The 24,079-nt window shown below is 45.0% G+C and overlaps 2 long non-coding RNA genes across 3 annotated transcripts; one reads left to right on the forward strand and one right to left on the reverse strand.

Moving 5' to 3' along the window:
• The first annotated feature begins 1,583 nt into the window (after window positions 1-1,583).
• Window positions 1,584-19,352, forward strand: LOC310756033. Its single transcript, XR_014544668.1, has 2 exons — window positions 1,584-1,908; window positions 18,978-19,352. It is a non-coding gene; the product is annotated as an uncharacterized lncRNA (long non-coding RNA).
• On the reverse strand, window positions 1,904-7,103 carry LOC310756021. Of its 2 annotated transcripts, none has more exons than XR_014544653.1 (3): window positions 6,914-7,103; window positions 2,080-2,909; window positions 1,904-2,022 (listed from the first exon to the last, which is right to left on the reverse strand). It is a non-coding gene; the product is annotated as an uncharacterized lncRNA (long non-coding RNA). The 2 variants fall into 2 exon arrangements; XR_014544654.1 differs by lacking the exon at window positions 6,914-7,103 and adding an exon at window positions 3,136-3,411.
• Window positions 19,353-24,079: the final 4,727 nt, after the last annotated feature.

Below are 24,079 nucleotides of genomic sequence, written 5' to 3' on the forward strand. Positions count from 1 at the left end.
GGAAGTACCGGAACGGGTTACTTCCGGGTTTCGCCACTCGCACATGCACAGAAACGCCAAATTGCGCCAGCGCCTGTGCAGCCGTGGCGCTTCAGGATGCGAACGCTGTGGGTTGCGGACATGCCTCAGTCACGGGTTATGTCTGCAACCCAAGGTTCCACTGTACCAATTTTGTTTTAGGGCTTAACTTGCAGTAAATTTTATTCCTTTATTCATAATTGTTCTCATTGTTCCACTGTAAACTGCTCTTAAAATTTTTGCATCAATTTTGTCATATAAGGTTTTGCTTGTTCGGGCTCGGTGTCATATTTGAGTAATAGTTTTTAAATTTTACCCAAAAGGTAGAACTCTGTTATGATGGACTTAAATTCTGTCTTTTCACTGATTTAAATGTTTGCCATACAGTCTTTCTTGAATCTGGATATTAGTTGACAGTATGTAAGCAGTTTCATATTTTTTCTCCTCTTTAATACTTTGGAATGTATTTGATCTGTTCTTGAAGATGAACTATATCTTGGTACAATATATAGTCATATATTCTCCTATCGGCTCTAATAATAATGTTACAGTGGTGACATTAACAGTGCAGGTAAGGGCATTTTTGTGATTTTTGTAGTGCAGGCTGTGCCCCTGGCTATGATGTGTGATTTGACGGTGAGTTTGGGTTGGCCCAATGCAAAAAGCATGAGGATCCATGAGGATCCGTGCTTCAAAACCACGTTTTTGGGCCATGGAGTGGCCAGGAAGCTGTGGGTTCTAGTTTTTGTGTTGCAGGCTGTGCCACTGGACATGATGTGTGATTTGATGGTGAGTTTGGGGTGGCCCAATGGAAAAAGCATGAAGATCCATGCTTCGAAACCACGTTTTTGGGCCACGGTATGGCCAGGAAGCCGTGGATCCGAGTTTTTTGTGGTGCAAGCTATGCCCCTGGGCATGATGTGTGATTTGATGGTGATTTAGGGGTGGCCCAGAACAAAAAAGCGCCATTTCAGCAGCACGAAACAGTGGATGCGTGATTTTTTTGGTTCTGCTTACAGACTAAAAAGTGGTCTACAGTATCATGGTGTTTTTATTTTGTTTCACTATAAAAATCATATGAATTCATGAGGATCCATGTCTCGGATCCATGTTTTTGTGGTGTTGCATCTACGTTTTTGATAGTCCAGTCTGCAGGCGTGCCTTGCAGGTGTGATTTGACACTGCATTTGTTGGAGTTATTTTTTAAAAAGTGGAGGATCCATGAGGATCCGTGTAGATCCGCCTTTAACCTTAGACCCAAGTGCACAATTATCAGGAACTGAATCCTACACAGCAGTAGACCCACCGGTTAGCCTTTTGTGGGTCTGCTCTGGAGGAGGCTCTGAAAAACGGGACGAGAGCGTGCATTAAGACCGGCCAAGATCATGCGAACAGAGTCAATATTTTAATTAATATTGGTTTATTAATTGGTTTATTAATTACAAGCAAACAGCAAAGAACCTGCACAAACAACGCTGACACCAAACCCTACGTATAGTAAGTAAAATAGAAAAATCGCCACCCGACCCCACCCCCACCCATCTTTCCCCCCCTGCACCTCTTTCCCCTTTTCTTCCTAATGTCTCAACAAATGAAAATGATTTGTAAAAGTGTTACATGGGGGGGGGGGAACATGAGAGAGAGACATTGCACACTTTTGTAAATCAACAAAATCCTAAATAAATAAATAAATAAATACTAGTCATAAAAAAGAGGCCTCCTCACCTGAAGGACATCAAAACCCACCTGAAGTCCCAAAACAAAACTATCATATCCTGATCCACGCAGATCCATGCGTGTATGGAGCGATCTGTGTGGATCTGGATCTGATAGTTTAGTCTTCACGGTTGAAGGGAATCACATATATAATTGTATGTTTGGGGACATCAGGTGGGCTTTGATGTCCTTCAGGTAAGCTTTGGGGCATACGGCTTTCCTCCATCTCTACTGCGCAGGATTCCTCTGGAATGACAAGATCACTTGCACAGCTTTCCTCCATCTCAACTGTGCAGGATTCCTCTGGAATGACAAGATCACTTGCACAGCTTTTCTCCATTTCACCTGTGGAGGATTTCTCTTGAATTACGAGATCCAGCAGAGAACCACAATTCGTACAAGTAGTTACACTCTCGCTTTTCACCTCACTTCCTGGGGTAATCACCACTACAGTTTCTATTTGAGATGTATCTGTTGCGGTGGTCCTGATGCAACATCTCTCAATCCCAACCAATGCTGCACTCAGCAGCTGGAAACCTGCAGCGATATAGCCTAGATAAATAGAAGGTCCAATATGCTGCTCGCTGGGAATTTGAGGCAATTCAAAAGTTTCAGGGAAGTCAATTCCCCCATTTTGTAAGACAGCAGACATGTTCCATATTACGGAAATCAAGACGAGTATCCCTGCAGATAAGTTCAGCAGAGCTCCAAGCCCAAAAAAGGTTAAGAGAAAATCCTTATGTTTTCTGGCTTCGAACACATTGTAGAGGGCGAATGACTGTAATCCAAGGGCCGCTGAATTCATAATGGCAGCTAAGACCATTAAGTCCTGAGCAATAAAAATTTCCCTCGGGAGTTTTGGATGTTGTTCATGGAGCTCTTCACAATGGTAATAATAGTTTCCGTCGTTAGAAGGGTCTTTCAAAAAGCAGACCTTCAAGATTCCAATCCATATGTTTCCAGAGCCAAATCCCTTGACGTTTTCCACACGCCACACTCGCCAGTTGACACTGAGTGTTGACACAATGCACATCGGCAAGGCCAAAGTATCCATTAGGAATGCAGATAATTGGAGCCAGGACACTAATCTCAGCCACCTGACCACCAGGGAGCCTTCTTTCACCCGCAGGGGGGGTTTGGCCAGGAGGGGACCAGGGGAGACATTGGCAGACATCCTGAAAACAAGAGAAGACAACATGCAGTGAGAGAGGGAATAACAAGCATGTCTAGTCATTGAAGGACATCCTCCCTCCTGCATTCTTCCTTCCATGCACAGAAAGAAGCAGCAAAAGAAAGGGTTCCCCTGCTCTCTCCCACCCCCTGGTTAGGTAGAGACATCTGATCCACACATACTTTCTTCCAGCAAACTGCTACTGAGGAATGTTTAATCCATAAACTTACGTGAAATGCGTTCCTCAGCGTGCCAGGAACAGAGCAGGTATCTGAACAGAGCAGAGCCTCAAGAAGACTGAGCTGTTGGCCACTGAGCTGACGTTCGCCTGAGCAGCCAGCCAGCCACAGCAGCAACTGCTCTGCAGAATTCTTAGGTCAGTTACAGGCCAGTTAGAATCCTGACAACAACACAAATCATAACTCCAGGGTACTGGTCATTTGGAACATCAGGAAGTGGAAAATGGGAGGGAACTCAGTTCCCTTCTTTCCCAATGCAGAGTGTCTATTCCAGGACACTGCGCAGTTAAAACATGTTCTTCCTGAAGCCAGATTCAGAGCAGTTCCAGCAGTAAAAATGGTGATGTGTGTATCTCAGTACAGATTTGTTTGATGGTCCTGAATGCATTTCATAAAGGATCTCCATGTACAAGAAAGGCTAATAGCATGAGGCCCTGAACCATATGAATCTCCTTGGCAAAATTATTGAAGACTCCCTACAAAACTCTCATTCTTCAGTGGAATTTGCTGCCAAGGAGTGTGGTGGAGTCTCCTTCTTTGGAGGTCTTTAAGCAGAGGCTTGACAACCATATGTCAGGAGTGCTCTGATGCTGTTTCCTGCTTGGCAGGGGGTTGGACTCGATGGCCCTTGTGGTCTCTTCCAATTCTATGATTCTATGATTCTATGATTCCCCATCCCATCTTGTTTGGACATTATAGTAAGGGAGAAGATCTTAGCTCTTTTCCTTTGCACTGGGATTACATGAAATTTGTGCCAGGGGACCCCATCACTCACACCAATACGGGCAACACCATTTTCAGAACCTAGGTGCCCATGATTTAAAATCGCTTTCCTAAGACACTTCAGTCAAAATATTTGTGTTGCTTTCTTTCCGTTCCTTTCTGTGTTGATGCTCCGAATGTGAGCTGCTCAGCTGCATGCAGTTACCACTGAAGTGTGTGTGTGTGTGTGTGTGTGATTAACATTCGGCCAAGCAACGGGCCTAAATCCATCAATTTCACCTGAAATAACTTTGGGAGCCAGCCTTTAGGATAAATAACTTTGGGAGCCTTTAGGATAAATAACTTTGGGAGCCAGCCTTTAGGATAAATAACTTTTTAGAGACTGGGAGCCAGTCTCTAAAATGCTTAAGACTAACATAGGAACACCACAGGGATGCGTACTCAGTCCGCTCCTTTATATTCTCTACACGTACGATTGTGTCGCTGCTCACCCTAGTAATAGGGTTGTCAAATTTGCAGATGACACAACCGTGATTGGGCTCATCCCTGAAAGGGAGGGTGAAACGGACTATAGAGATGAGGTGGAGCGGCTGACAGAGTGGTGCAGAGCTAACAACTTGCTCATAAATACAAGAAAGACAAAGGAGCTTGTGGTGGACTTCAGGAGACAGAAGAGCAATATCCAGCCACTTTTGATTGATGGGGTCTGTGTGGAGAGGGTAACAACGTTCAGATTTTTGGGCATTGAATTACAAGAGGATCTGTCCTGGAGTGTCAACACAAGGGGGCTTGTGAAGAAGGCGCAGCAGAGACTGTACTTTTTGAGAATTCTAAGGAAAAACCATCTTCCGCAGAAACTGCTGCTTGCCTTCTATCACTGTGCCATTGAGAGCGTGCTCACTTATGGCTTATGTGTGTGGTATGGAAGCTGTACTACCCAGGACAGGATGGGGTTGTGCAGAGTTGTTAAGGCAGCAGAGAGCATTGTTGGCTGCCCACTTTCCACCTTAGAGCAGATTTATGCCACAAGGTGCCATAGGAAGGCACTGGACATAGTAAAAGATCCATCGCATCCTGGTCACTGTCTCTTCGAGCTCCTGCCATCGGGACGGAGATACAGGACGATGAAGACAAGAACGAGCCGTCTTAAGAACAGCTTCTTCTCCAGAGCGATCTCGGCCCTGAATGGGAAGCCTGGACTTTGAAAGTCATCTAATCTTCCTTGCTGTACTATACTGTATTGTTTTAATTAGTGTTTTTATGGAGCAGTCAAGTAATTTCGTTGTCCCTGAGAGGGGGCAATGACAATAAAGATATTATTATTATTATTATTATTATTATTATTATTATTATTATTATTATTATTTAAAAATCTAAAGTAGAGTCAGCTATGATTAAATGGGCACAAGATGTTGGACATAACATTATGTTTGCTGACTGGGAACAGTTATGGACCACCGGTATGAAATTTACGGCATGTAATGCCTTAAGAGAGAATATTATGAAAATGATATACAGGTGGTACATGACCCCAGTCAAGCTTGCAAAAATATATAATTTGCCCGATAATAAATGTTGGAAATGTAAGGAGGTTGAAGGTACATTCTTTCACCTTTGGTGGACGTGCCCAAAGATTAAGGCTTTCTGGGAAATGATTTATAATGAAATGAAAAAGGTATTTAAGTATACCTTCTTGAAGGAACCAGAGGCTTTTCTCTTGGGCATAGTTGGCCATTTGGTGCCAAAGAAGGACAGAACTTTCTTTATGTATGCTACAACGGCAGCAAGAATACTTATAGCAAAGCACTGGCAGACGCAAGATCTACCCACTCTGGAAGAATGGCAGATGAAGTTGATTGACTGTATGGGACTGGCAGAAATGACCGGCAGAATCTGCGACCAGGGAGAAGAGTCGGCAGAAGAAGATTGGAAGAAATTTAAGGACTATTTACAGAAATACTGCAAAATTAATGAAATTTGAAAGATGCTGGATTGAACTTATGTGGTCTCTAGCTGTTATGATAAAAAGAACTGGGATTAATATTGTTTAAGTCATAAAATTTAAAAAAAAAAGTTGATTGGAAAATAAGGTGTTAGTTAAAAGGAATGTTAAGAGATTAGGATTTGCTGGATTAACAATTTGAACTAGAAAACAAGAAGGGGAGGTATGAGGAAGTCAAAGAAACATGTTATTGAAAAATTGTTATTGAAATTGATTTGTTTTTAATATTTTTCTTTTTCTTTTTCTTTTTGTGTCTGTATAAAATTGGAAAATTGAATAAATATTTATATAAAAAAAATCTAAAGTAGATATCAAATTCAGAGGAATTAAAAGCTGTCATCTTTTTGACTATTTGAAACATCTTAGAACATACACAAATGTTAATGTTTGAAGGAAGGCAGCAAATGGAGCATTGGAGCTATGCATTCATCCCAGGAGGTGTGACCATTGATAAGATGAAGCACTTTCACATCGCATGGCACTGTGCAGTGCTTTTAAAAAGGTAAAGGTAAAGGACCCCTGACAGTTAAGTCCAGTCATGAATGACTCTGGGGTTGGGGCACCTATCTAGCTTCACTGGGCGAGGGAGCCAACGTTGGTCCGCAGACAGTTTTTCCGGGTCATGTGGCCAGCATGACTAAACCGCTTCTGGCGAAACCAGAGCAGCGCACAGAGACTACGTTTCCTGTCCGGCCAGAGCAGTACCTACTCATCTACTTGCACTTTGACATGGTTTGCAACTGCTAGGTTGGCAAGAGCTGGGACCGAGCAACGGGAGCTTACCCCATCAAAGACGCAAGTCCAGTTCTGTATCTGCATGACATCATCCACACCCAAATGCTCTCCCATTCTGTTTCCCCCACTTAATCAGGATACGCCATCTCCATTGAAAACTCTGCTCAGTGACACCCATCCAATAGAAAAGTCCTGACCGTCTTCATGCAGATACACTTCCGTGCAGGGGTTTGGCCGACAAGTTCTTCCCGAGTGTGGGGATGTTTTCAGGGGCTCTTTGCTTTTCCCTGCCTCCCCTTTCATCCTCACCTGAGGAGATCTTGGCCATTCTCTTCACAGGGACCTCCGTTCTCAGGCCAGATTTCTGTTTTCCTTCATTCCTCCTTCTCCCGGTCTGGTTCACTGAGAAAATAAGAGAGAGGAGGTTTCATGCAAGTCAAGGTGTGCAATGGATCTTCTGGGCATTTGGGAGGAAGAAAAGGTTCAGGAACAAGCGACGCAGCAGCCCCCCAAGCATCAAAACACATTTGGACATATCGCTCAAGAGATTCGCCCCACCCCCTTAGGATATAAATGCAGAACATCCTGCACTCCTATTAATATACAAAGTGGGGTATTTCATATGATAAGAACAGAGGAAGCTGCCTTATATGGAGCCAGACCAATTTTGGGAAAGTGCTACATGGGCCAGTCCACCAATTGGCTACCAATGAGAACATAGCAAAAGACAAAATGGCTGCCATATGGTGTGGTATGAAATAAATTTGCCTGGCTGTGGGGTGTGAAGGCCCCTTTGACCGAACCCAAAGGGTGCTCATCAATGGTTCCTCTTCATCCTGGAGAAGAGTGACTAGTGGGGTGCCACAGGGTTCTGTCTTGGGCTTGGTCTTATTCAACATCTTTATCAACGACTTGGATGATGGACTCAAGGGCATCCTGATCAAATTTGCAGATGACACCAAACTGGGAGGGGTGGCTAACACCCCAGAGGACAGGATCACACTTCAAAACGACCTTGACAGATTAGAGAACTGGGCCAAAACAAACAAGATGAATTTTAACAGGGAGAAATGTAAAGTATTGCACTTGGGCAAAAAAAAAGAGAGGCACAAATACAAGATGGGTGACACCTGGCTTGAGAGCACTACATGTGAAAAGGATCTAGGAGTCTTGGTTGACCACAAAGTTGACATGAGCCAACAGTGTGACGCGGCAGCTAAAAAAGCCAATGCAATTCTGGGCTGCATCAATAGGAGTATAGCATCTAGATCAAGGGAAGTAATAGTGCCACTGTATTCTGCTCTGGTCAGACCTCACCTGGAGTACTGTGTCCAGTTCTGGGCACCACAGTACAAGAAGGACACTGACAAACTGGAACGTGTCCAGAGGAGGGCAACCAAAATGGTCAAAGGCCTGGAAACGATGCCTTATGAGGAACGGCTAAGGGAGCTGGGCACGTTTAGCCTGGAGAAGAGGAGGTTAAGGGGTGATATGATAGCCATGTTCAAATATATAGAAGGATGACACATAGAGGAGGGAGAAAGGTTGTTTTCTGCTGCTCCAGAGAAGCGGACACGGAGCAATGGATCCAAACTACAAGAAAGAAGATTCCACCTAAACATTAGGAAGAACTTCCTGACAGTAAGAGCTGTTCGACAGTGGAATTTGCTGCCAAGGAGTGTGGTGGAGTCTCCTTCTTTGGAGGTCTTTAAGCAGAGGCTTGACAACCATATGTCAGGAGTGCTCTGATGGTGTTTCCTGCTTGGCAGGGGGTTGGACTCGATGGCCCTTGTGGTCTCTTCCAACTCTATGATTCTATGATTCTATGATTCTAAGGCCGCACCCTGCAAGACCTTTTCCACATGGCCTAGGCCCCGACTCGCTAGCCCCACAAAAGAGGCTCCTCACGAGGCCAGAGGAACATGGCCTGACTGTGGGGCATGATTCGAAACCTCCAGTCCCAGTCCAGTGCTCTAACCACTAAACCACACTGCCCCCCATTGCAGTCTATAACAGCCTGGAGGGCCACAGATGCCCCATATTCTCTGGCTCTGAGATTGCCCAAAGTTTCCTTTCTCTCCCTTGTGCAAAAAGAAAAATGCCTATGACAAAATGTGACATTTTTGGTTCTTTGGAGACCTCTCTCTCTCTCTCTCTCTCTCTCTCTCTCTCTCTCTCTCTCTCTTCATTTAAAGGAGCCTCAACCTTTTCCCCACCCAACTTCCTCCTGCACACCCCCCCCAGCTTCAAGATTTCCATGAAGAACTAACTAACTAACCAACCCATGATTGGAATTTACGAGATTAAGGAGATAATTTATTTTTATATAATGAAAATAGATGGGAGGATAAATTAATTGCGCAAGGCAAGAATATATAGGATGGCAAATATCAAAAGAAACAAAGATTATGATTTGGGTTCTTAAAATGACACCAACACATGCCTGCCCAGTGGATTTCAGAACAAATATGCCTCCCAGAACTCCCATTCCCAGAATTCCCTGGGAAGTTGTGGGCATCTCTTTCGAGAGGCAATGGAGTGCGCCTCTGGGGGGTGAAATCAAAGGTTTTCAGCAGGCGCTAGAAGGACAAACGTAGGAGACGCCTGCGAAAAGTCAAGTTACAGGGAACCAGGCAGAGGCCTTCTGGGTGGTGGCGCCTTCTTCATGGTGATCCACTACTGCTTTAAGGGAGGTCTTGGAATAAGTAGATTTGTTGCTGATCCCAAACACCCACCCACCCCACTCACACATGAAAACAAAGAGCACCACAGCCAACTACAAATGAATAACCACACCCTAGGCCAACCCCAACCTCTCTCACCACCAAAGGAACACAAGCAAACAGCAAAGAACCTGCACAAACAACGCTGACACCAAACCCTACATATAGGAAGGAAAATAGAAAAATCGCCACCTGACCCTCCCCATCTTCCCCCCCCACCTCTTTCCCCTTTTCTTCCTAATGTCTCAACAAATGAAAATGATTTGTAAAAATTTTACATGGGGGGGGGGACATGAGAGAGAGACATTGCACACTTTTGTAAATCAACAAAATCTTTAATAAATAAATAAATAAATAAATACTAGTTTTGGGGAGAGGAGTGCAAGTAGCTAGCCATGCCTAGGGCACAAAATAGCCTGGCACCAGCACAAGACCAACAAACACAAAAAGGAAAAACATCAATGGGGTACACGCCAGCTGGGTAACCCTAGCTTCTACTGAGAGCTCCTCACCCAAGCCGAGAAGGGCTCCTGTGCTCTTCTGTGCAATGCTAAGTGCAAGAAGTTGGTCTTTGTGACATTGCGGCACATGACAGAGGCACTGACGACAGAGAAGTAGCTGGTGAGTAGTTGCCTGACCGAGGGGGAGAGGACAGCAGAACAGGGGGCTCCTTCAGCTCCTCCCAAACACACTCCCACCATCCAATTAGACATCCACGTTCCAGAGATTGCATCTGCAGGTTCAGGTGACTCAAATCTATGTACAGTATTGACACGCACAGGGGAGAGAAAATAGTTTAAAGATTCTGTCTCGCAACTAGTCGGGCTGAGCAATATATCGACCATATCGCCACTTTGGTTTCATAATATTTGACCTGCTAATATATTGTGAATCATGAAGTGTGTGAGTGTGTGTTGTACAAAAATCACAACGTGGGAAAACCTGTGAAGCCAGCCAATACCTCTGCATAGCTCCATCCTTATTTCAGATATTTCCATATATCAATATATTCCAATATTTAGCAGTTTGCTACTCCCTGTTGCAGTAACATGTATGATGGTATGTTTGGGGTTTTCCTCCATCCCCACTTCGCAGGATTCCTCTGGAATGACAAAATCTTCTGCATGGCTTTCCTCCATCTCAACTGCGGAGGATTTCTCTTCAATTACGAGATCCAGCAGAGAACCACACTTTGAGCAAATAGATTCTCGCTTTTCACTGCGCTTCTTGGGGTAATCAGCCTTACAGTTGCTATTTGACATTTATCTGTTGAGGTGGTCTTGACGCAAAATCTCTCCATCCCTACAGAACCTAAACAAATTCATCTCCCAAGGTGTTACGGAAATAACGGGGGGTGGGGCACATCTTTAAAGTTGTTAAATGTTACAAATATTAGGCCTGAACGTATCCTTTCGACTTGACAGCTCAGGGAAGATACCAAGCTTTATGAATCCTATAAAATCAACCCCTTTGCCAAGTTCCTCCATTCCAGCACCATTTTGCCGTGGGAAAAAAGACTCTTTCCCCTTCCAACTCCCCAAGCTTGAAGACATGTGTACACACCTCCTGCCCCAGGAAATGCCCAGAGGTGACAATTGCTGGGCTCCTTGTTCTCCAAGGGAAGCCAAATCTCATCCCCAGACTTGCCTCCGGCTCCAGACATGCCAAGGAATTTCTGTTATACTTTGGGTGGTGGGTACTTAAGACATGTTTGCCGATGATGCTAATCTTATACTGTACTTGGGTGTTGCCCTGACATAGCTGCCTGTGCTAATCTTGTGTAACCCTCCCCTTTTGTGACATGTTAGTGATGTAGCAATGATGCATTGATGATGCTGTGCAAACTGTATTCTGACATATGGTGGGAAAGTTTTCAAAGTCAATGTGGCTCCATGCTCTGGGTTCACTGGCTGCTGTTGAATCTGTTGCGCAACAAGAAAGGCTCTGAGTCTACTGACTGCTCCAAATTGCCTGCTTGCTGGAATTTCCTTCTTTTATTGACCACATGGACCTGCGGGGTGGGGGTGGGACCTGTACCCCGAGAAGCTGGCCTGTTGAGTAGTCTCTCAACCCGGAATTTTCCTTAACAGTGTGGAATTTCTAATGGAGCTATCTCCCCACTCCCCCCCCCCGAAATATTGTTCCTTAGACTGTCCCTGTGGCTGGCTTTTTGTTTTTTTAAGAAAAGCACATTTCACATCAAATTTAGCTGCAGATTAAGTTGGGGGAAGGGAGGGGTCACTCTCTATCTCCTAAAACATTCCAGTCCACCACCACCCTTTTCTGGGCACAATTATTTTAGACAGTCCACCCCTGTTTCCTTCCTAGGCAGAGTTTAGGCCCAATATGCTGCTATTACTGTTATTATTGTGAGCTTTGCAATGGTCATGGGGGATAATTCGCAGGAAATGTGTGGCTTACTGTGTTTCTTTTTTTAAAAAAGATCTATTTGCAAAAGGTTTATATAGAAAATCAATCAATCGATTAGTAATAGGTCCTCAAAACACCTGGGGAGGTCCTGCTGCTAGAAACTATTCCCCCTCCCCGCCTGTCCCACTTCTAATGCAAACCCCCTTCCTCAATCAAGATGGGATTTCAGCTAAAAGAGAGTTGGACAACTTGGGGGTTTCAGCAGGAAATTCAAGGCAGCCCCCTGCCTGAATGAGACTGGATTCCCCTGCTAAAACAAAGAAGGGGGACTGTTGAGGAGACAAACCCGCTTCTGAATCAGGAAGGGTTTTGCTTGGAATCCCGCCCAACTGAGCAGAATTTAAGCCCTGCTCATCGGATGACGTTGAAAACCAGACATCGCCCGGCCCTGGGCAGGATGGCACACCGAGACTCCTCACATCTGTTTAAAGGAGGCTGCAAAGGGGGACATGATTGTATCATTTTGTGGTCTTGTTTATTTCTATGCTCTTTTAGATGTGGCTTCATAGCTGAGTGGGGGATTTGAACCCCGGTGCCTCCTAGGTCCTAGTTTGGCAGTCTAACCACTAGACCACACTGCCTCTCCACCTTCCTGCTTGAATCAGCCCTTAATTGGGGACCTATATTCCTGCTTAAACCAGCTTTCTTTTTGCAACGCTGGTAGCCGTACCGTACATTTAAGGCGCCCCCACCAAGAATCCTGGGAACTGTAGTTTGTTAAAGGTGCTGGGAACTGCAGTTTTCTCAGGGTTCTGGAAACCATATTGAGCTCTTTGGAATTCTCAGAGATTTTTTGTTGGGGGGGGGCTGTTAATAGATGCTGCGGAAATGAATTCTTGTGGTTTCCATGTACGAGATCCATCCCAGTATATAAGCACTACGGTTTGGGAGGAGGCCAGTTGTTTGGAAAGCATCATGTCGACAGAAAAAAATGCCCAGAATTTTGTGGACTGTGGCAGATGAGGACAGAGGGAGACTGCGATTAAGGGAGGTCTGGGAATAACAAATGAATTTTCAACAAATGAAAATGATTTGTCAAAGTGTTACATGGGGGGGGGGACATGAGAGAGAGACATTGCACACTTTTGTAAATCAACAAAATCTTTAATAAATAAATAAATGAATACTAGTTTTGGGGAGAGGAGTGCATGCCTAGGGACAAAATAGCCTGGCACCAGCACAAGGCCAACAAACACAAAAAGGAAAAACATCAATGGGGTACACGCCAGCTGGGTAACCCTAGCTTCTACTGAGAGCTCCTCACCCAACGTGGGAAAAACTGTGAAGCCAGCCAATGCCTCTACATAGCTCCATCCTTATTGTAGATATTGCCATATATCAATATATTCCAATATTTAGCAGTTTGCTATTCCCTGTTGCAGGGAATAACATGTATGATGGTATGTTTTGGGCTTTCCTCCATCTCCACTTCGCAGGATTCCTCAGGAATGACAAGATCACTTGCACAGCTTTTCTCCATTTCACCTGTGGAGGATTTCTCTTGAATTACAAGATCCAGCAGAGAACCACAATTCGTACAAGTAGTTAGACTCTCGCTTTTCACCTCACTTCCTGGGGAAATCACCACTACAGTTTCTATTAGAGATGTATCTGTTGCGGTGGTCCTGATGCAACATCTCTCGATCCCAACCAATGCTGCACTCAGCAGCTGGAAACCTGCAGCGATATAGCCTAGATAAAGAGAAGGTCCAATATGCTGCTCGCTGGGAATTTGAGGCAATTCAAAAGTTTCAGGGAAGTCAATTTCCCCATTTTGTAAGACAGCAGACATGTTCCATACCACAGAAATCAGGACGAGTATCCCTGCAACTAAGTTCAGCAGAGCTCCAAGCCTAAAAAAGCGAAAGAGAAAATCCTTATGTTTTCTGGGCTTGAACACATTGTACAAGGCAAATGAAATTAATCCTAGGGCCACTGAATTCATGATGGAAGCTAATGCCATTAAATCCTGTGCAATAAAAATTTCCCTCGGGAGGGTTGGATGTTGCTCATTGAGCTCTTCGCAATGCCAAAAAGAGTTGCCGTCGTTAGAAGGGTCTTTCCAAAAGCAGACATCCCAGATTCCAATCCAGATGTTTCCAGAGCCAATCCCCTTGATGTTTTCCACACGCCACACTCTCCAGTTGACACTGAGTGCTGACACAATGCACATTGGCAAGGCCAAAATATCCACCAGGAATGCAGATATCTGGAGGCCGGAAACTAAGCTCAGCCATTGGACGACCAGGGAACCTTCTTTCACCCTCAGGGGGGGTTTGGAGAGGAGCGGACCAGGGGAGACCTTGGCAGACATCCTGGAAACAAAAGAGAAGACAAGATGCAGTGAGAGAGGGAATAACAAGCATGTCTAGTCATTGAAGGACATCCTCCCTCCTGCATTCTTCCTTCCATGCACAGAAAGAAGCAGCAAAAGAAAGAGTTCCCCTGCTCTCTCTCACCCCCTGGTTAGGTAGAGACATCTGATCCAGAGAAGCCGACACTCATACTTTCTTCCAGCACACTGCTACAGATTTAATCTACTGTTGCATTGTTCCTGTGAAAATGGCCAGAACCTCAGCAACCTATTGTGGATGGGAAGCTGCTCATGATTTTGCTGTTTTGTGGGTTAAACCACAGAGCCTAGGACTTGCCGATCAGAAGGTTGGCGGTTCGAATCCCCGCAACGGGGTGAGCTTCCGTTGTTCGGTCCCTGCTCCTGCCAACCTAGCAGTTCGAAAGTACGTCAAAGTGCAAGTAGATAAATAGGTACCGCTCCGATGGGAAGGCAAACGGTGTTTCTGTGCGCTGCTCTGGTTCGCCAGAAGCGGCTTAATAATGACCCGGAAGCTGTATGCCGGCTCCCTCGGCCAATAAAGCGAGATGAGCGCCGCAACCCCAGAGTCGGTCACAACTGGACCTAATGGTCAGGCGTCCCTTTACCTTTACTGCACCTATCTTTTTCCACTGAGCATAAACACAGCTGATGGCATAGTGAGGAATGTTTAATCCATAAACTTACATGAAATGCCTTCCTCAGATAGAGTCTAGCGTGCCAGGAACAGCGCAGGTATTTGCTAGGTGCTCCTGAGCCTCAAGAAGACTGAGCTGTTGGCCACTGAGCTGACGTTCGCCTGAGCAGCCGGCCAGCCACAGCAGCAACTGCTCTGCAGAATTCTTAGGTCAGTTACAGTCCAGTTAGAATCCCGACAACACCACAAATCATAACTCCAGGGTACTGGTCATTTGGAACATCAGGAAGTGGAAAATGGGAGGGAACTCAGTTCCCTTCTTTCCCAATGCAGAGTGTCTATTCCAGGACACTGTGCAGTTAAAACGCGTTCTTCCTGAAGTCAGATTCAGAGCAGTTCCAGCAGTAAAAATGGTGATACAGTATGTGTATCTCAGTACACATTTGTTTGATGGTCCTGGATGCCTTTCATAAAGGATCTCCATGTACAAGATAGGCTAATAGCATGAGCCATAAGAATTTCCTTGGCAAAATTATTGAAGACTCCTTACAAACCTCTCATTCTTCTTCCCCATCCCATCTTGTTTGGACATTATAGTAAGGGAGAAGATCTTAGCTCTTTTCCTTTGCACTGGGATTACATGGAATTTGTGCCATGGGACCCCATCACTCACACCAATACGGGCAATATCATTTTCAGAACCTAGGTGCCCATGATTTAAAATCGCTTTCCTAAGACACTTCCGTCAAAATATTTGTGTTGCTTGCTTCCTGTTCCTTTCTGTGTTGATGCTCCGAATGTGAGCTGCTCAGCTGCATGCAGTTTCCACTGAAGTTTGTGTGTGTGTATGTGTGAGTGAGTGTGTGATTAACATTCGGCCAAGCAATGGGCCTAAATAACTTTGGGAGCCAGCCTTTAAAAATCTAAAGTAGCTATCAAATTCAGAGGAATTAAAAGCTGTCATCTTTTTGACTATTTGAAACACCTTAGAACATACACAAATGTTAATGTTTGAAGGAAGGCAGCAAATGGAGCATTGGAGCCATCCATTCATTTCAGGAGTTGTGACCATTGATAAGATGAAGCACTTTCACATCGCATGGCAGTGTGCAGTGCTTTTAAAAAGGTAAAGGACCCCTGACAGTTAAGTCCAGTCACGGCTCTGGGGTTGCGCCACTCATTGGCTTTACTGGCCGAGGGAGCTGACGTTGGTCCACAGACAGTTTTTCCGGGTCATGTGGCCAGCAAGACTAAGCCACTTCTGGCGAAACCAGAACAGAGCACAGAAACGCCGTTTAGGTCCAGTCGTGACCGACTCTGGGGTTGCGGCGCTCATCTCGCTTTATTGGCCGAGGGAGGCGGCCTACAGCTTCCGGGTCTTGTGGCCAGCATGACTAAGCCGCTTCTGGCAAACCAGAGCAGCGCACCGAAACGCCCTTTACCTTCCCGCCGGAGCGGTACCTATTTATCTACTTGCACTTTGACGTGGTTTGGAACTGCTACGTTGGCAGGAGCTGGGACAGAGCAAAGGGAGCTCACCCCGTCAAGGACGCAAGTCCAGTTCTGTATCTGCATGACATCATCCACACCCAAATGTTCTCCCGTTCTGTTTCCCCCAATTAATTTGGTAACACCATCTCCATTGCAAACTCTGCTCAGTGACACCCATCCAACAGAAAAGTGCTGACCGTCTTCATGCAGATACACTTCCGTGCAGGGGTTTGGCCGACAAGTTCTTCCCGAGTGTGGGGATGTTTTCAGGGGCTCTTTGCTTTTCCCTGCCTCCCCTTTCATCCTCACCTGAGGAGATGTTGGCCATTCTCATGACAGGGACCTCCGTTCTCAGGCCGGATTTCTGTTTTCCTTCATTCCTCCTTCTCCCGGTCTGGTTCACTGAGCAAATAAGAGAGAGGAGGTTTCATGCAAGTCAAGGTGTGCCATGGATCTTCTGGGCATTTGGGAGGAAGAAAAGGTTCAGGAACAAGCGACGCAGCAGCCCCCCAAGCGTAAAAACACATTTGGACATATCGCTCAAGAGATTCACCCCACCCCCTTAGGATATAAATGCAGAACATCCTGCGCTCCTATTAATATATAAAGTGGGGTATTTCATATGATAAGAACAGAGGAAGCTGCCTTTTATGGAGCCAGACCAATTTTGGGAAAGTGCTACATGGGCCAGTCCACCAATTGGCTACCAATGAGAACACAGCAAAAGACAAAATGGCTGCCATATGGTGTGGTATGAAATAAATTTGCCTGGCTGTGGGGCGTGAAGGCCGCACCCTGCAAGACCCTTTCCACGTGGCCTAGGCCCCGACTCGCTAGCCCCACAAAAGAGGCTCCTCACGAGGCCAGAGGAACATGGCCTGACTGTGGGGCATGATCCGAAACCTCCAGTCCCAGTCCACTGCTCTAACCACTAAACCACACTGCCCCCCACTGCAGTCTATAACAGCCTGGAGGGCCACAGATGCCCCATATTCTCTGGCTCTGAGATTGCCCAAAGTTTCCTTTCTCTCCCTTGCTGTGCAAAAAGAAAAATGCCCATGACAAAATGTGACATTTTTGGTTCTTTGGAGACACCTCTCTCTCTCTCTCTCTCTCTCTCTCTCTCTCTCTCTCTCTCTCTCTCTTCATTTAAAGGAGCCTCATCCCTTTTCCCACCCAACTTCCTCCTGCACACAGCTTCAAAATTTCCATGAAGAACGACTAACTAACTAACCAACCAAGCATAATTGGAATTTACGAGATTAAGGAGATAATTTGTTTTTATATAATGAAAACAGATGGGAGGATAAGTTAATTGCGCAAGGCAAGAATATATAGGATGGCAAAAATCAAAAGAAACAAAGATTATGATTTGGGTTCTTAAAATAACAACAACACACGCCTCCTCAGTGGATTTCAGAACAAATATGTCTCTATTTTTTAAAATTACCCAAACAGTATAATGCAAGGAGTTGTAGTGATAGGCTTTGGCCTTTCCTGCCTAGCTTGACTCTCCTCAGCTTTGATGCAATACGTTTTTTTCTGAGGGCTAATATTACCAGACTTTTCTCCTCCAGCTCTACAATTAAAACTTTTGTGGCCAAATTTTCCACATTCCCAGCATTGAACAATCCCCAGCATTGAACCCATGACAAAATGTGACTTTTTTGGTTCTTTGGAGACAGTTCTGCTCCCCCCCCTCTCCATTTAAAGCAGCCTCATTCCTTTTCCCACCCAACTTCCTCCTGCACACAGCTTCAATATTTCCATGAAGAACGACTAACTAACTAACCAACCAACCATAATTGGAATTTATGAGATTGAGGAGATAAATTATTTTTATATAATGAAAATAGATGGGAGGATAAGTTAATTGCGCAAGGCAAGAATATATAGGATGGCAAAAATTAAAAGAAACAAAGATTATGAGTTGGGTTCTTAAAATAACAACAACACATGCCTCCTCAGTGGATTTCAGAACAAATGTGTCTCTCTTTTTTAAAATTACCCAAACACTGTAATGCAAGGAGTTCTGGTGACAATGCAGTGAGATTCTACTCAGAGTAAGCCTACTGGAATGAATGGGTTTGAATTAGTTGTGTCCTTTATTTCTTGCTTTTTATCTAGATAATACCTAATTAGGGATAGAGATTTCTTTCTGTTCTTTTTTTATTAAGTATTTTGTTGTGGTGGTGTTGTTGAAATTCCACAAATTGCACATCAGGATTCGTTACATAGTAAGTCCCCCCCCCCTTTTCTATTATCTGCTTCCCATCCCATTTCCTAGGATGCTTTTTTTCTTTTCCACCCTTAGCTGCAACTTATCTTCCCTCTTTTATATCAGAACTCTAAGGCTCTACTAGAATTAAAACAGGGGGAAACCCAGCCGGATGGGCAGGGTCTAACTAAATCATTATGGTTGTCTTATTTTTTTGTGTTTTTATCTTGTATAAAAAATAAAACTCCTCAAAACCAAAGTTGAAGCAAGAAGGAATCTTCAAATATTAAATAAATGCAAGGAGTGAATTGCCAGGACTTGGAAGCCCCCTGGTGATGAATTCACTCTTTCCACCCACCCACATTGCACACTTTTGTAAATCAACAAAATCTTTAATAAATAAATAAATACTAGTCATAAAAAAAGAGGCCTCGTCACCTGAAGGACATCAAAGCCCATCTGAAGTCCCAAAACAAAACTATCAGTTTAGTCTTTACGGCTGAAAGGAATCACATGTATAATCATATGTTTGGGGACATCAGGTGGGCTTTGATGTCCTTCAGGTGAGGTTTGGGGTGTATGGCTGTGGCGTTTGCCTCCTAGGATGGGTCATAAGGAAAGGGTTAAAATGGGTGTGATGTGATTGGCCAGTGAGGATGCAAGGGGGGAGTAAAAGGTTTGAAAGTCAGTTGAGGTTTGGGAGTTGGAGAAGGGAGAGGGAGGAATAGGCAGTGGGTTGGTCAAGTTGTATTGTGAGAGAGTGAGAGGAATTGTTAGGGAGAGTCAGATAGATAGTTGGAATAATCAGTTTGGAGTTGTTAGGAACTAAGATGAAGAAACTGAGAAGAGAAAAATAAACTGAAACCATACGCTTGTTCCTGCATTTAAAAATAAACTTGATTATTTGTTAATGTTAAGACCTGTCTGGACTCCGTGTGTCCCGTGAGAAACGGGGTGGTGGCAGCCAAGAAAGCAATCACAGTGGTGGCCACATGTGGTGGGAGTGTGAAAAGATGAAAAAATTTTGGGACTTTATATATAATGAACTGAGGAAACATTTTAAGTATACATTCTCGAAAAAACTGGAGGCTTTTTTATTCGGGATAATAGGGGAGGAAGTAAAAAAGGAGGATCATAAATTATTCCAATATGCTCCAGTAGCAGCTAGGATCCTTGTAGCTCAAAAGTGGAAGTCACAGGAGACCCCAACGGTTATGGAATGGCAGGCTCAATTTTTTGAATACACAGAATTAGCTAAAATGACGTATAAAATCCGGCACCAAAAAGGGACAAAGTTTGAAGAAGAATGGGGTAAATTTGAGGCATACATAAGAATTAACTGTAGAAGTTTAAAAACTACAGCAGGGTTAACATAAATCCTGTGATGTGTATAGAAGTGAATAAGAATCTGTAAGAGAAGATATATATTAAAAAACCGCAGCTGGGAAGGAAGGAAGTCTGGGCGTGTATATACGCAGTGTAAATAAGATGACACATAAAATGATGACTAAAAGATTGTTTTATTTTGTTTGTGAAAAAACTCAATAAAAAGCATTTGCCAAAAAAGAAAGCAATCACAGTGGTGGCACAGGGTCAATAGACCGTCAAACGTCCAGGGCCCTGTGTGATCGCCACAAAATTGGTGGCTGCGGTGGGATTACAACCGTCCCTGCGGTGGCATAACATCACTACCTGTCACCACAGAAGTGGTAGGCAAGTGGCGGGATTCGGTGGGGAAAACAATACAGCTGGAGGGGGAAGGGTGAATCGGGGAAGGGATTACCTAGCCCGGGGGTGTAGTTGTGAGGTACCCAAGATAAGCCGCAAAGCCAAGATAACTAAGAGAAAGAGAGCTGCAAGTCTGTTCTGGGAGAGGATTTCGGCTCGTGGTCAGAGGAAGTGAAGCTTGAAGGGTTAGAGAGAAAAGCCATAGCAGAGCTTTGGGACCAGAGTCTTGAGAGAAGCCTAGCCAGAAGAAACAGAACTGAGAGGAAATTTCTCTTATTTGTTAATTTATTGATAGTTCTCACTCACACAATATGTCACCCAAAGTGACACAATATGTCACCCAAAGGGGGGAAGTTTGGTTTAGTTGTTAGAGCAGTGGACTGGGACTGGAGGTTTCGAATCATGCCCCACAGCCAGGCCATGTTCCTCTGGCCTCGTGAGGAGCCTCTTTTGTGGGGCTAGCGAGTCGGGGCCTAGGCCACGTGGAAAGGGTCTTGCAGGGTGCGGCCTTCACGCCCCACAGCCAGGCAAATTTATTTCATACCACACCATATGGCAGCCATTTTGTCTTTTGCTATGTTCTCATTGGTAGCCAATTGGTGGACTGGCCCATGTAGCACTTTCCCAAAATTGGTCTGGCTCCATAAAAGGCAGCTTCCTCTGTTCTTATCATATGAAATACCCCACTTTATATATTAATAGGCAGGGAAAAGCAAAGAGCCCCTGAAAACATCCCCACACTCGGGAAGAACTTGTCGGCCAAACCCCTGCACGGAAGTGTATCTGCATGAAGACGGTCAGCACTTTTCTGTTGTATGGGTGTCACTGAGCAGAGTTTTCAATGGAGATGGTGTTACCAAATTAATTGGGGGAAACAGAACGGGAGAGCATTTGGGTGTGGATGATGTCATGCAGATACAGAACTGGACTTGCGTCCTTGACGGGGTCAGCTCCCGTTGCTCTGTCCCAGCTCCTGCCAACCTAGCAGTTCCAAACCACGTCAAAGTGCAAGTAGATAAATAGGTACCGCTCCGGCGGGAAGGTAAAGGGCGTTTCGGTGCGCTGCTCTGGTTTGCCAGAAGCGGCTTAGTCATGCTGGCCACAAGACCCGGAAGCTGTAGGCCGCCTCCCTCGGCCAATAAAGCGAGATGACCGCCGCAACCCCAGAGTCGGTCACGACTGGACCTAATGGTCAGGGGTCCCTTTACCTTTACCTTGGGGTGGCCCAATGGGAAAAGCGTGAGGATCCATGCTTCGAAACCACGTTTTTGGGCCACGGTATGGCCAGGAAGCCATGGATCCGTGATTTTTGTGTTGCATGCTGTGCCCATGGCCATGATGTTTGATCTGATGGTGACTTTGGGCTGATCTAGTGCAAAAATCATGAGGATCCATGCTTCAAAACCACGTTTTTGGGCCATGGAGTGGCCAGGAAGCTGTGGGTCCTAGTTTTTGTGTTGCAGGCTGTGCCCCTGGCGATGATGTGTGATTTGATGGTGATTTAGGGGTAGCCCAATGCAAGAAGCATGAGGATCCATGCTTCAAAACCATGTTTTTGGGCCATGGTATGACCAGGAAGCCGTGGATCTGAGCTTTTTGTCGTGCAGGCTGTGCCCCTGTGCATGATGTGTGATTTGACATGAGTTTGGGGTGGCCCAATGCAAAAAGCATGAGGATTCAGAGGATCCGTGCTTCAAAACCACGTTTTTGGGCCATGGTATGACCAGGAAGCCGTGGATCCGAGTTTTTTGTGCTGCAGGCTGTGCCGCTGGACATGATGTGTGATTTGACAGTGAGTTTGGGGTGGCCCAATGTGAAAAGCGTGAGGATCCATGAGGATCCGTGCTTCAAAACCACGTTTTTGGGCTACGGTGTCGCCAGGAAGCCGTGGATTCGTGCTTTTTGTGGTGGATACTGTGCCCATGGCCATGATATTTGATCTGATGGTGACTTTGGCCTGATCGAATGCAAAAATCATGAGGATCCATCAGGATCTGTGTTTTTTAACCATGTTTTTGCGCCATTTCGGCAGCACGAAACAGTGGATGCGTGATTTTTTTTGGTTCTGCTTACAGATTAAAAGTGGTCTACAGTGTCATGGTGTTTTTATTTTGTTTCACTATAAAAATCATATGAATTCATGAGGATCCATGCCTCGGATCCATGTTTTTGTGGTGCTGCATCCACGTTTTTGATAGTCCAGTCTGTAGGTGTGCCTTCCAGGTGTGATTTGACACTGCATTTGTTGGAGTTATCTTTTAAAAAGTGGAGGATCCATGAGGATCCGTGTAGATCCGCCTTTAACCCAGACCCAAGTGCACAATTATCAAGAACTGAATCCTACACAGGAGTAGACCCACCGGTTAGGCTTTAGTGGGTCTGCTCTGGAGGAGGCTCTGAAAAACGGAACGAGAGCGTGCATTAAGACCGGCCAAGATCATGCGAACAGAGTCAATATTTTAATTAATATTGGTTTATTAATTGGTTTATTAATTACAAGCAAACAGCAAAGAACCTGCACAAACAATGCTAACACCAAACCCTACGTATAGTAAGTAAAATAGAAAAATCGCCACCCAACCCCACCCCCACCCATCGTTCCCCCCCCCTCCACCTATTTCCCCTTTTCTTCCTAATGTCTCAACAAATGATAATGATTTATAAAAATGTTACATGGGGAAAAAAACATGAAAGAGAGACATTGCACACTTTTGTAAATCAACCAAATCTTTACTAAATAAATAAATAAATAACTACTAGTCATAAAAAGAGGCCTCCTCACTTGAAGGACATCAAAGCCCACCTGAAGTCCCAAAACAAAACTATGATATCCTGATCCACGCAGATCCATCCGTGTATGGAGCGATCTGCGTTGATCTGGATCTGATAGTTTACGACTCCCTGTTGTAGGGTATAACATGTATAATAGTATGTTTTGGGACTTCAGGTGGACTTTGATGTCCTTCAGGTGAGCTTTGGGGCGTACGGCTTTCCTCCATCTCTACTGCGCAGGATTCCTCAGGAATGACAAGATCTTTTGCACAGCTTTCCTCCATCTCAACTGTGGAGGATTTCTCTTGAATTACCAGATCTAGCAAAGAACCACACTTTGAACAAGTAGTTAGACTCTGGCTATTCACTGCACTTCCTGGGGAAATCACCACTACAGTTTCTATTAGAGATGTATCTGTTGCGGTGGTCCTGATGCAACATCTCTCGATCCCAACCAATGCTGCACTCAGCAGCTGGAAACCTGCAGCGATATAGCCTAGATAAAGAGAAGGTCCAATATGCTGCTCGCTGGGAATTTGAGGCAATTCAAAAGTTTCAGGGAAGTCAATTTCCCCATTTTGTAAGACAGCAGACGTGTTCCATACCACAGAAATCAGGACGAGTATCCCTGCAACTAAGTTCAGCAGAGCTCCAAGCCTAAAAAAGCGAAAGAGAAAATCCTTATGTTTTCTGGGCTTGAACACATTGTACAAGGCAAATGAAATTAATCCTAGGGCCACTGAATTCATGATGGAAGCTAATGCCATTAAATCCTGTGCAATAAAAATTTCCCTCGGGAGGGTTGGATGTTGCTCATTGAGCTCTTCGCAATGCCAAAAAGAGTTGCCGTCGTTAGAAGGGTCTTTCCAAAAGCAGACATCCCAGATTCCAATCCAGATGTTTCCAGAGCCAATCCCCTTGATGTCTTCCACACGCCACACTCTCCAGTTGACACTGAGTGCTGACACAATGCACATCGGCAAGGCCAAAATATCCACCAGGAATGCAGATATCTGGAGGCCGGAAACTAAGCTCAGCCATTGGACGACCAGGGAGCCTTCTTTCACCCGCAGGGGGGGTTTGGAGAGGAGGGGACCAGGGGAGACATTGGCAGACATCCTGGAAACAAAAGAGAAGACAAGAT

Source organism: Podarcis filfolensis (genome assembly GCF_964270895.1).
Source record: "Podarcis filfolensis genome assembly, chromosome: 2".
In the NCBI taxonomy this organism is placed as follows: domain Eukaryota; kingdom Metazoa; phylum Chordata; class Lepidosauria; order Squamata; family Lacertidae; genus Podarcis; species Podarcis filfolensis.